The following is a 13,464-nucleotide window of genomic DNA, read 5'->3' on the forward strand; positions in this document are numbered from 1 at the left end:
CTCTGTCCTTGCATCCTTTTAAATTGAGCCTTCATCATCCCTAGATTCTGGTCTTTGTGAGACCATGGTCTATTATTCTTGGATTTTGGCTGGACTTCTCGGGCAATGGGTCTCGCTCTTATCAATGCATCTTGTAAATCCGAAGGATACATTGATTCCAATCAAGTGTTCATTGGTGGATTTAGCCCATCACAGAACTTAGAGACTTGTTGTGAAATACTCATTGTCCGGGTGTATTTTAACAAAGAGATAAATTTTGAGTAGTATGCCTCCAAAGACAAGCCCAACTATTTCAACTTAAAGAACTCATTCATCTTCTGAGTTCTGTATGTAGGTGGCATGTACCTTTCATGTACTGCTTCTTTTAACTTAACCCAAGTTACTGTGCTTTCCGTGAGACTACTTGATCTTTACACCATTGCTTCCACCAGAGCCTAGCTTCGCGGATGAGTTTGAGCTTGGCAATCATAGCCTGGTTTGCAGGTGCTGTTCCTGTTGCACTAAAGTAATCCTCCATGGATTCAATCCATACTTTGGCATCGACTTCAATAGTCTTCCCTTTCCCATCAAATTCCGGTGGTTTGATTTGTTTGAGAAGAAATTTCTTCTCTTGTGCCTTTGTCGGGCTTAGTGCAAAAACACGATTATTCTGATTTTGCGTTTGGGGTTGTATCTGATTAATCAATTTAAACTTTTACGTTAGGATTACATTTACATATCTCTTCACAACTTATCTCAATGCGTAGATTATTTTTTCATCAATACTATGCAACAAGTCAGATAATCATAAAATTCTCATTTATCCATAAAGAAGCATAAGCCTCAAGTATAATTATTCGGGGATAGATAGAGATAGACTGGGATGATTTTTCTTTCAAGAGATACATCAACACCATGTTAATAATTCCTTATTGGATTTAGTTACAGGAACAAAATAGTAATATGGGTTTGGGGAATGGATTCTCAGGAAGCGGTAAGTCATGGGAAGTTCAGGAAATCCTCATTTTTGATAGCCATGACATTCGGTTTGCCCCATTACTTTAATTCTATCTGCTGGCAAGACTTTGACCACCTCCTCATAGATGTAGCAAGTCTGTTCTACGTGCTGGCGTCCGATGTGTAGGATTGAGTTCACACGTGCCTCATGGAAGATGAATAGCTTGATAATCTTCAAGTCCTCCAACCATTTTAGCCTCTTCAGATTGTTTTGAAGATAGGCAAGTTGGTTGGAATCTATGTAGCAGCAACCAGCACTCAAAGTCCAACGTCTTTCCCCATACAGTGGTCAAGGGTTGTAGAGGTGATCCAGGATTCCCATCATGGCGGTTCTTCTACGATAATTTGAAGAATTCATAGCCATCCTCAATATGATATGAAATATGAGGAACCTACTCCATGCCTCGTAGGTCTGGAAGCAGCAAAAATCTTGAAGTAAGTAAAAAAAAAGTTTTCTAGTGGAAACATCACTTCTCTCTTCCTCATTTAGTCTTATCTTGATTGTTTCATTCATTGTTTTGCTATGATACCAACTATTATGTGCCTGGGTCACGATATGTTTCAGTAGTCCATTGGGAATGTGATCCAAAAGACATTGTCTAGCACTCCCACAGAATGTCACATAGTTTTTTGGATAGTGAATCCCGAGTCTACTCTGCAACGAAGTGTATCGGCCAACCCTATTAGGATCGAACTCAATCCTCCTGGATTTCTAATGGTCAAGTCATTCTACGTCCTTCTAGTATCGCTCTTCAGACAATCTACTTTGCACAGAGCATCTAAATTGGGGCGGACTCATATCGCACTTGGTTCAAATATAATGGGAAACAAGAGGGATGCATCGCTTGACCTCTGTGCCTGTAAGGTAAAGTCCCACTCCAGTCCCCTATAACAATAGGAGCCAGTGTTCTACCTTGCATTATCTAAGGTCAATATGCCATCATGATTTGAATGTTGAGAAGCCTCCCAGTTCTCTGGGACCACCCTACCATAGGACAAACTTGTCGGGGGTTTCTTCCACTCACTTCCCTTGATAGCTTTAGTTTTCTACTTACCTAAGAGCACATTAGTGGTAACACTTACAAGGAGCTTCCTTAATTAACCCATTAGCCACATGTTCCTTTATGTAATTTTATGCACTGACACAAAAACAATTCAGACAGATTCCTTGAAAGTAACCTTTATATTAACATTTCAACTCAGATACAAATCTCATCCAAAGAACGATTCCCAAAATCTGTAAGGATGTGTCTTATTATCCCTCCAAGTTTCTGCCCTTGCACTAGTAATAGGGCCCCGAGAATCCATATCAAGTCACGTAGATTGTTTGAGTGGGACTCGGAGGAAGGAAATTTAGAGCGAGAGTCCCCCCAACATCCAAGCATCCTCCTACGATCAAACTAATCCATAGAGAAACCTCTTGTGATAGGTTCGATCCACATTCCCATCACGGTTATTCAAAACCCCCTTGGATGGGGTTGGCGGCCAGCCAAGGGAGGCTTGGGACGCCCTCCAGGAATTTAACCTGATTCATTATACAAGATTCTTATGAGAGCTTTGGTCTAATAATCCTTTCACAAATAATGCTCCTAAAATTCACAAGCACAAACAATAATGTGGGCTGGTGCTCAAAACACCTGCTAAGGTGCAATTCCTTTTTGAGCACTTAGCATTCAACCATCGGATTCTCTTGCCTTGGTGAGACTAGCCATGATGTGTTTTCATCAAATCCTCGATGTTATCTTTCATATCTCTAGCATGACAGAGGTATTCTAGGTACAAGTCCTCTTGCTCTTGGATGAGTAATCTATGCTTCATCCCTTGATTATCCTTGCAATAAGAATTACAACTCGCCTTTAGTAGGCGCTACCCTTCCCATTATTATCCCCACGAAACACTGCCCAATCCTCTAGGATTAGGGTTTTCCCGTAAGTGGAATTAAGTCATCCTATATCACTCTAGGCTCTATTTAGGGTCCCTCCTATTCTCATTATCTCACTCCTTTGATTTCCTTGCAAAAGTCGTTATCAAGTACCTCATGTACGATAAGAATAACTCTACCGTAGTTTGGATGACCACCACCATCATGGGGTTTTATTTTTTCATGACAGCAAACTCTAGATTGCTATGAATAGTCGCATGTTTGTGGGCATTTATGATCTCGTCAATGAGTGTGGAAGGAGAAATCAGTGGTCTCATGGGTCGGAGTGTTTCCATCGTCTTGATAGTTGGGTCACAAATATCGCTCTAAGGTTTATCTATTGATCGGGAATCCTTGGGAATAACATACGTGAGTTGACCTTCTTACTTGGACAATTTTAAATAGTCAAATTATTCGTGTCATTACCTCAAGCAGATCGGAGCTTGTATGTCTTTCAAGTATTCATTATTGTAGATATATTTTTTTATGATTCAATGAACGCAAGTATCCTAATTCATGCACATTACAATCATGGGGTGTAAATGCAATTTTGTGAAAAAAAAAGAAGAACACTTTTATCTCCTTCAATTCCTTTCTCTTTGCAAGTGAAGCGGAAAATGAATACTCTACCTATGCAAGCGAAGAAGAACTTAACTCTTTGCACATGCAATGAAGCAAGAATGTATTGCTTTTCATGGATGCACTTACTTCTTGCAAAAAATGGATGCAAATATTTCTTTATTAACTAAGATACTTAGGATCCTTCCTTGCAATCATATGACGCAACTTTCCTAGATGCAAGTTTGCTTCATGATTTCTTTGATGAAAAACGTCAATCCTTGATAGTCCGTATCATTTTTTAATGCACTCGAGTGCAAACATCTATTGATTCCTTTTCTCTCTCTTGCATGCCAATTCTAGTGCAAAAAATTTAATGCTCCAAGAACAGAAACCTATACAAAATCCCCTAATTTTTGTGTGCATCAATGGGAGCAAAATGGCTGCCGCCATGCCATCATTGAGTTGGAAGGGATAGTGGGGGGAGGAGGGAGGTGGCACACGTGTGCCCCTCCTCCTCATCGTCGTCTTCGTCATCACCGTCGCCTTCATCATCATCATCATCTTCTCCTACTTCATCATCATTGTCTTCTAGACCTACTTCAGCTTCCCCTCCCTTCCGCCAGCTCTGGCAACATCGATAGGGGGATGTAAAAAATTTTGCAATAATTTTAATTATTTAGGGGGATTATTACAGAGATTCCCCAATAAGTGATGTAGTTAATAAGAGTTAACACTCATGTACAAGGAATTACCAAGTTCAATGTACTATGATCAATCCACAAAGGGGAGTAAGCTCAAAGCTTTTTGAAAATGTTTGTACTTCTCACAAGGCAAAGCCTTTGTAATGTAGTCTCGCACAAAGGCCAAGTTAATCTGATCTATAGAGCATCTCTCTATGACATAATGATTATGTGCCTCAATGTGCTTAGTGTAAGCATGAAACACATGGTTCCATGCACCTACCAATGTACTTTTTCTATCGATGAAAATGGTGGTGATAGATGACTTCAACACCCAAAATCAGCCACAAGGCATCTAAGTTGAACACACACAATTGTAGTTGTAAAGGTTGACTTGTACTTGGCTTCACAGCTAGAAGTGGCCACAATGGGTTGTTTATTCCTTAACCAAAATATGTATGAGTTGAGAGTTGTCGTCCTTATTCACTATGACAACAATGTAATTTCAAGGAATTGAATTGTCAAGAGTGGCTTTTTGAGAAGGAGGTGGCACTGATAGTGACAATCCATCATGCTTTCCATAATTCTTCATTGAGCATATAACAACACACACGAGCTATCTCTTTATAAGGCACTTTTTAAAAGAAGCCATCTGATCATCTTGAAGGTCTTTGAGATGAGGTAGATGTACTATGCAACATCACTCTGTGTTTATGAATGCACCAAACTTGCCAACTCATTCATGAGGGAGAGTCATGCTTTTTAGTATGGCTTAATCCATTACTATGGTTTTGACACACTTGTGCTCAACATAAGATAATATTATGATGATTATTGATGCGCATGGAGTGATTAGATTTTGTAGAAGACAAGAGTTAAGTTTATTATTTGATGTTGAGATGCTTCGGTGCTACTTGATATCGAGATCTAGAGTGTATATAGAGTGTGTTATTAGAATATGTTGTTGTTGGATGGGTGGTGTTTATGAGATGGTCTTTGCTAGTTGCTTTATCTTTCAGAGGGTCCAAGGGTTTAAAAAACTTATTGTAGCAAGAAAATTGATTTGGCTTGAGGCTAGCACTAAGCCACTTACCTATACCGATGATCCTTTCTTCTCTTCTCTTTGGGTTGTGATTGGGGTTTTCTCTTATCTTTGCTCGTGTGACATCTTTTTTGTACCCCCCCACTAAGGAGCACCGGTAGTGGTTTGGTGTTATTACTTGGTAGTCATTGATCACAAGATGGCTACTTTCCATGGGTGATTGAATGAAGATGTTAATGCTTGGGTTGATTATGTTGAGCACCATGTGCAAGGAATTCATATTGTAGATAATGAAGATAAGGTGGGTTTTTTTTTTTGCAGGGATTCGAAGACTATGCTTTGGAAGTTATCAGTTGTGTATCAAATGTTATTATCAACAATTGGGAAAGCCTCTCATTTTTTATACGGAGTTTCTTCTTCGTTTGTCCTACAGGTTCTCGTATAAGTGATCAGATATACATGAAGTTTCAAGGATTGTACCAATGTTGACTCGATAACATCAGAGAGATGGAATGCTATTATGAGGATTACAGAGATGTATTGGATCCAATATGGCAAAGAGTACAGGATTTTGCATATAGGGTATTCTAGAAACACAGTGATCAAAATGTTGAAGAGAAGAAATGTATGTATGTAGATGAGAGGGAAGGATATACGTCAATGGATAATTCCTTTGTTATGGGAGAAAGTTCATTTTTTTGCAAGTATTATTGTGGTGATTCAAGAGGTGTTCTATATGATGATGAAGATGTTGGTTTGGACTCCTCGTTTAGTGAGGGGGATCTTAATGTTTCTTTTGGATTTGGTAATGTGTTGAGTAATGTTGTTAGTCATCATGATGAAGATATGCATGATGATTGTGGTGATGTTTCTGGTGTTGTTGGTGATGAGTTGGTTTTAGAGGTAGCCGATGAAGATTGTGTATTTGAAGGAAGTAGACTTGAGCACCTAACCTATATGCTAGAGAATGTGAGAATTCTTGACATTGAGTACTACTTGAAGTTGGATGATGCTTCTTATGTCGACAATATGTTTTTGGATAAACTGGAAAGCAGTGATGATGATGCTGAGCATGTTGCATGCCAAGAGTTGATGCAAAGTGGTGTGAATAGAGAAGAATGTCCACTTGATATCTTTTCCTCTACTTTTGATGAAGACTTTTTTAATAATATGTACTTTTAGGCTTTACTTGGGGGTGATAGTATGGGCAAAGCACTTGTCTGGAATGTCTCTTTTGAAGCCTCTCATCTTCAACTAGCGTATGCACTAGAGGATACTGTGAAGGATGTTGGTACTATGTTTATGTTGGAAAAGGCAGCATACGATATAATTATGAAAGAGAACCAAGGTATGCTAATAGAGGAGGCTATTCCTAGTATTTGGCAAAGTATTTGTTGGAATGTATATAGCAATGTGTGGTGTCTAAGGTATCAAGGAAGGCTACACAATAAAGCCAATGGGATTACTACTTGTGATGAGAAAGTGGTATGGGATTTGAGGTGTGGTCAAATCTATTGCTTTGTTTAGACCAAGTCAAAGGAAGAAATTGTGTTTATTGGTATGTATATGCCTACAGGGATACAAAAGCTCGTTTGAAACTTCTTGGTTCTTTGTAGGATTATCTTCATCTTTAATCAAGGTGGACCGCTCCACATTGAATGTTGGCAAACTTGGGGGAGGGCTAAATATATCACGTGTCTTTGTGAAAGTTGGATCTGCCTTAAATAAGTTAGAAAACTTCTAGAGAATGGTACGAGTTCACATTGGCATGGCCTGACAGCTTTAGCAGTCTCGAGATTGATTTTGGAATATGGTGGGTAGTACAGGGACCATACTAAATGTTGGATAATCTAACTCGTTCCGAGAAGAACATACTCGAACATCTCAAAGAATATTGGGCACAAGAATGTACCTAAGGCTCGTGAATTTGTTTTAAAAGCATTTTAAAACAAAATTAGAATACTTTTAAAAGTATTCTAAAAGTATTTTAGAAGAAGAAGTTGAGATTTTGACATTGGGAAAAAGTTTCTCGTGCTTAAAAGCATGAGCGGAAAGCTAAGAACATCTTCTTAGCTTTAGAAAAATCTAAGGAAATGATTAAAAATCCAGCGGATTAAAGGCTATATAGAAGCATGGCTCAGCGTGCACGAGGGGGGAGGAAGCACAATAGAGACTTCAGTGTAATATGGGAGAGTTTGTCGTCCTTATTCCCTGCGACAGCAGTGTAATTTCAGGGAGCTGCATCGTCAAATCTGGCTTTCTCAGTTTTTTTTTGTGGTGGGGGGGCACTCACCTCTCAACTTGTTCACACTCCCCTCACCCACTCAAAACAACACAAGAAGAACACAAAGATCTAAGAACAAAGGTATGCTCTTGTATTACTGAAATGAAAGAAGATACAACATAGCCACACCTTCAAACTCACCTTGTGACACCGCACATGTGAGGTTCACCACAGAGTATCAAGTAGAGGGCCTCAGTTGAGCACAGCTATATGGATCTCGATAGTGGTGTGCTCAACTGAGGCCCACAAAGTATGGAGATCACATGTAGAGGGCCTCAGTCGAGCACACCACTATCTCCATATAGGTGCATTTGGCTCCAATATCCATGCATAGCTACAAAGTCCCAAAATTGGGAAAAGGGGGGAGGGGGACCTCACACTCCCTCCCCCCCCCCCCTTTCAAAGAGCTTGAAGTCCCTTGCAAGTTGTTGAGCATTGGGTTTCTTATAACGATGCCTTGCTAACCCTTTACAAACTAGCCTAAGAAAAGATACAATGCTTTATATACCTATTACAATCTAAGTATTGGCTCAAGATACATTGACAATATTGGCATGGTTCTCCTTGAGCCAGTTGGTGAAGACTTCTTGCTGCATCCACAAGCCTCCACTTATGAGATCCAAGTGGCTTCCTTGAGAGAGAGCCATTTCCACTTGGTGAGGTATTTAGGGTAATCTCGGCATCCCCAACATCGAAGGATTGCCTTGAATGGGTCATTGGAATGAAGTAAATGTACATACCATCCCCATCATGTGTCCAGGTGGAACCATCACAGAAGGTAGGCATGAAAAGCATTATGCACACATATACTCTCTAACAAGTCCAATTTGTAGGCGACTTCATTGATGGGTTTTGTAACTAAATATGGTCCATAATATATGTGATTGAACTTGGGGTCATATTCTTCGCTAATGGCATATGCTTGGAACTAAATAGGGCCATATCCCCCTTACTAAAGAGGACTTCCTTACTTTTTTTGGTGTCTTGTTCTACCATGCTGACTTTACTATATTCCAAGATCTTCTTAGCTATTGCATTTCTACTTCTCCACTTAGAAACTCTTTTGAATCTTGAACCTCTACTTGCATGATGCCTAATGCCAAAGCCAAGGGGGTGATGACCTCCTTCCCCACAGCTAACTCAAAAGGAATGGAACCTATAGCTTTGTGGATTATTCAGCTATAGTAGTAGAACTCTAGACATCTAGGTAGAGGGCTCAATCCTTTTGATCCACTTGGGCATAGCTTCTGAGATAGACCTCAATGCCTTGATTCACCCACTTTGTGTGCCTATCTGTCTAAGAGTGGAAGATAATGAAAATTGTAGGTGGGTTTCTGTGGTTTTGAAGACTTTCTTCCACATCACTCATGAGTCTTCTATCTCAAACTAACAAAATAGCCAAGGGAACCCTAAGTAACTTCAAAACATGTGAAGAAAAGGCGGGCCACTTCCTTGGCAATGAGTGGTGTCTTCGTTAGGATGAAGTGGGCTTGCTTGGAAAAATGGTCTACCAGTACAAAAATAATGATGTAACATTGTATTCAAGGAGTTTCACAATGAAATCCATGCTTATGACATCACATGGGAGATTTGGTATGGGTGTTGTTAAAGTAAGCATGCCGACTTAAAGCAAGGGGCCCTCATCATCTAACATGTCAGCGACTTCACATAGTCAATGACTTCTCCCTTCATCTTGGGCCAAAAGAACCGCATCTTCAAGGCTTCTAAGGTTTGCTTTTCCCTTTGTTTCCTCCCAACTTCCCATTGTGCATTTCATGCAAAATTATCTTCAACTCCACAATTTGGGATGTATAGTCTCTTGACTACAAAGAGAGTGTCTTCTTCTAGATTGCAGATTCCATGAGGCATCTTGTCAACTTTCACTTACTGAATCAAGCCTTCACCAACTCTTGAAAACTACTACTAAGCATGCTTTAATTGCTCTGAAGTGTGTCTTGCAACTTAATGCATCTTCTATCTTGTTTGTGAAACCACACTTGTATTTGATTTCAATGTTAAACTCCCCGAAAAAATCTAGCCATCTCTCGTACTTTATGGACAACTTTGGTTGGGAATTGAAGTATTTTACTTAGATAATGTCCATGAAGACCACTATGTGTTTGTCTTGGACATAATATCTCCATCTCCTAAGATAATGTATTATTGCTAGCATCTCCTTCTCATGTGTACTATAACATGTCTCTACCTTTGTGAATTTGTTTGATTCATACTAAGAAATTGGGTGCTCGTCCTACATCATACTCCCCCAATGCCATGGTCAGACGCATTTGTTGATATCTTAAGGGGCTTCGTAAAGTTGTCACTTTGAGCACTCATGTCTTGTTCATGCACTCTTTCATGAGGTCAAATGCCACTTATTGCTCTCCCCTCCACTTGAAGTTTCCTTCCCCTTTTGTTAGTCGAGAAAGTGGAGCCATTACCATATTGTCATCTCTCATAAACCTGTGAATATGATGAATCCTAATAACTCCCAAACTTCCTTACCATTTTGAGCATAGGCTAGTTCTTAACCATGTCTACCTTCTTTGGTCCCACCTTAATCCCTTCTACCATGAATCCCAAGAACGCAACTCCTTGACAACGAGCTCGGACTTCTCTAATTTTTCCTTGAATTTCTATTGCCTTAACTTCTCAAAGACTCTTCTCAAGTATTCTTTGTGTTCCCCTAAGGTTTTGCTATAAACCAACAAATCATCTATGTAGATTATGACAAGCACATCTATATCCTCCCTAAAGACTTGATCCATCCACACACGAAATGTCCTCGACCCATTACTAAGTCCGCATTCTAGAACTAGCCACTCATTGCTCCCATACCTAGTGCAAAAGCCTATCTAGATATCTTCTTCATTTATGTAAATTGATTGTAGCCAAATCTAAGATCTATGTGACTCAAGTATTTGGCTCCATGTAGCCTATCAAAGATCATTCACTAGGGGCATCGAGTAGAGTGTGACAATCCAGCCCTTGGAATCCCCCGCGGGGCATGCCTGCGACCCCTTGGAGGCATCTCGCAAGACCGCAATGTGTCGTGTCGCAACACAATTTCCCAACTCGTCATGCACTCCATGCACACCTCAACACAACTCAGCACCAAAATTCACAGAGTGGTCCATCTTGAAGGCAAAGCCCACATTCATAAAGGGGAACTCTATACATCACAAGCCAAAGGCACAAAGCATCTCAGTTCGCTAGTGAGGGCTGGCGCTATCAACACACTTCCAAGCACAACTCGACGTTGCACGGCGATGAAGCTAAGGTACTAATTCTTGATGGTGATCTTGTTGAGTGCCCTATAGTCTATGAATACCTCAATCCTCCATCCTTCTTCTTCTTCACATAGTTACTTCTTTAGCTCCAACTCTGCATACAGAGCCTTGATTGGTGGTATTAATCCTCGAATTGACTCAATCTTATTATCTACATCTCTCTTGAGAGGTAGTCCCCTAGGAAGTTCTAGAGACCACATCTTCCACTTCATTGCTCCCTACGTGGAACTTGGATGTTCATGCTTCCAAGGATCTCATCATGCATAAGCATCCCCTGCTTCTTATTTCATGGACTTCTTCATCTACTTGATGCTACACACCATTATCCTAGGCCAAATGATGATACTTACACTAACCACAAGTCCTTTTGGTACCTCACTTTGAGTCAAGGCCCTTGGGTTGCTTGATTCCAACTTTGCAACTTCACAAGAGGATCCCATTAAACTTGGTTGCTACTTTTCTCTCCTTTGGTTTGTCTTCTTTTGCTTGCACCTTCACTAGGGTTTTACTTGTGGTAGTTGTAGTCGCTCACATAGGATATAGACGACTCCTTGCATCTCTCTCAACATTTCATTCACTCCCTTCTCAAACATTGCTATCACATACTTTTCAAAGATCGGACGCAGATAGCTCACGTGGTGAATCCCGGAAGGTCCCCAAGAACAAAGTACTCTACTTTTTAGCACAAAAATCCATGTAAAAGCATGCACGACAAGAGGCAAGAGACAAATTGGGTTCAATCTCCCCCATGCCTTGTGTGAGCGCTTCACAAAGCATGTATTTTATGTATATTTCCAATCTTCATGCTCAATAATAGCCCAATTACAAAAATATGACAAGCTTTTAGCTTTTGAGTTTGCTTTCTACCAAAAATAGGAAAATAAAGCTAATGAACGGTGCCCATAGTGTCTGGCACGCCCAATCTCAATGTCCGAATAGAAATAACATATCCAGGCGCATAAGCGCATACAAAATAATAATAAATAATCGATGTCTCAATAGACATAACAAAATATAGGCGTGGCGCCTATCAAAATCTAGTCCAAGAGTCGAAAACCCGCTAGACTCCGATGCTTTCCTCCGCCACTGCTGCTATCTCTACACATCAACTGAAGCATTCACAATCGTTAGTAAAATAACACAATTAAACCGACAAAAGTGAATACCTAACAATCTTCAGCTACAGAAATAAATCAACTGGTTAGAAATAAATCCTAACCTTAATTTATTACGAGTGCGCACTCTAAACTCATAAACGTTTATTAATTTAATATGCATTTTGCGGAATCACCCGCTATGGAATCACCCATGTACACACTAAATTAATGAAACGCCCGAAAAGGACAGGCGTCCCCATCAACTTCTCGCACAAAGAATCCTCTTTGCGTATGAGCCCCGGTTATCTAAGTTTACGGAATCCACCGTAAATCCTCACGGAATCCACCGTGGAATACCCAATGAATTTAAGGCCCGAAATGACTTCAATGTTATCCATAGGTATCATTAGGAAGTTTAACTTGGCCTTCCACTACCCTACTTCCACTAACACCAAAAATATTTGCTTCACCTCCTTGGCTTTCCCTTGAGCCAAGGTCACAGTCAGACCTTTTGGTGCCTTGGATAACATCAATCCATGCCTTATCGCACATTCTAGGGTGACAAAGTTGTGGGTCGCACATGCATAATATGTATATTGCAACCACTTATGTGACCATGCATTGCAAGCTAGCACTCACTATGCCCACTCTTGGGTGTTTCTAGGTCTCTTCACTTCCATTTGGGATCTCCATGATGCGTGGGGTTTGTGGCTCTTCTCCTCCATAAAAATTGAAACAGCTTCCTCCCATAGACGAGACTTGAGATCTCCACCATGATGTACCTAACCCACCCAACCCCTAGAATGAACTCAAGGTCAATCTTTGCAATGATTGCTTCCCCATCTTCTAAATGCTTCCCTTCATACCAAGGTGGATGTATCAACTAGCTACATCCTTCTCTAGGTAGATAGTCGCTGCCCCTCTCTCATCTAGCATGCTTCAAAAAATTGTCTACCACTATCCACTTCTTCAAGATCAACCTCTCTTCATCTCATATTTGGTTGGTTGAGATACCTTCTAAGCTCTCATTATCTATACTGTCAATGGTTGAGTTCTGCTCCTCCTTTCTGTCCTTCTCATTGAAGGACTCCAATTGCTCCTCTTTCTCTTCTACTCTCCCCCTTTCTAGCTGCCTCTTCAATCTTCCTAGCTGATGCTTGTTAACCCTTCCACCTCTCTTCTTCTTCCTCTAATTGTAGTTTCATCCATTCTTTGTGTACTTCGTTGTCAACCTTCCTTCGGCCTTCTGCATACTCTTCAATAGGGAGCATGATGGACAGCATGCTTCCTATTTGTTTCTCCAAACCAGCCAACTGTTCTTCGGCTTCTCTCCAATCAAGTCCATGTATTTTCTTCTCTTCATCTCTTATGGTAGGGGTAGGAAATATTGCTCAACTATTGGGTACTAGGGAAATCTACACCTCAACTTTAGATTGCATGTTATGGGAAATGTCGCTCTTCAGCTATTGGACGCTAGACCTTCAATCTCTCTTCTATGACCATGCCTAGGCTCAGGCAAGAATCGCTCTCATGCCAAGTGTAATGTGTCTACACTCGCTCACTCTCCCCCTCACCCACTGTGCATTACACAAA

This window comes from Lygodium microphyllum, chromosome 7 (genome assembly GCF_053477565.2).
Source record: "Lygodium microphyllum isolate KBCC chromosome 7, Lygodium_microphyllum_v1.1.10, whole genome shotgun sequence".
NCBI classification, from domain to species: domain Eukaryota; kingdom Viridiplantae; phylum Streptophyta; class Polypodiopsida; order Schizaeales; family Lygodiaceae; genus Lygodium; species Lygodium microphyllum.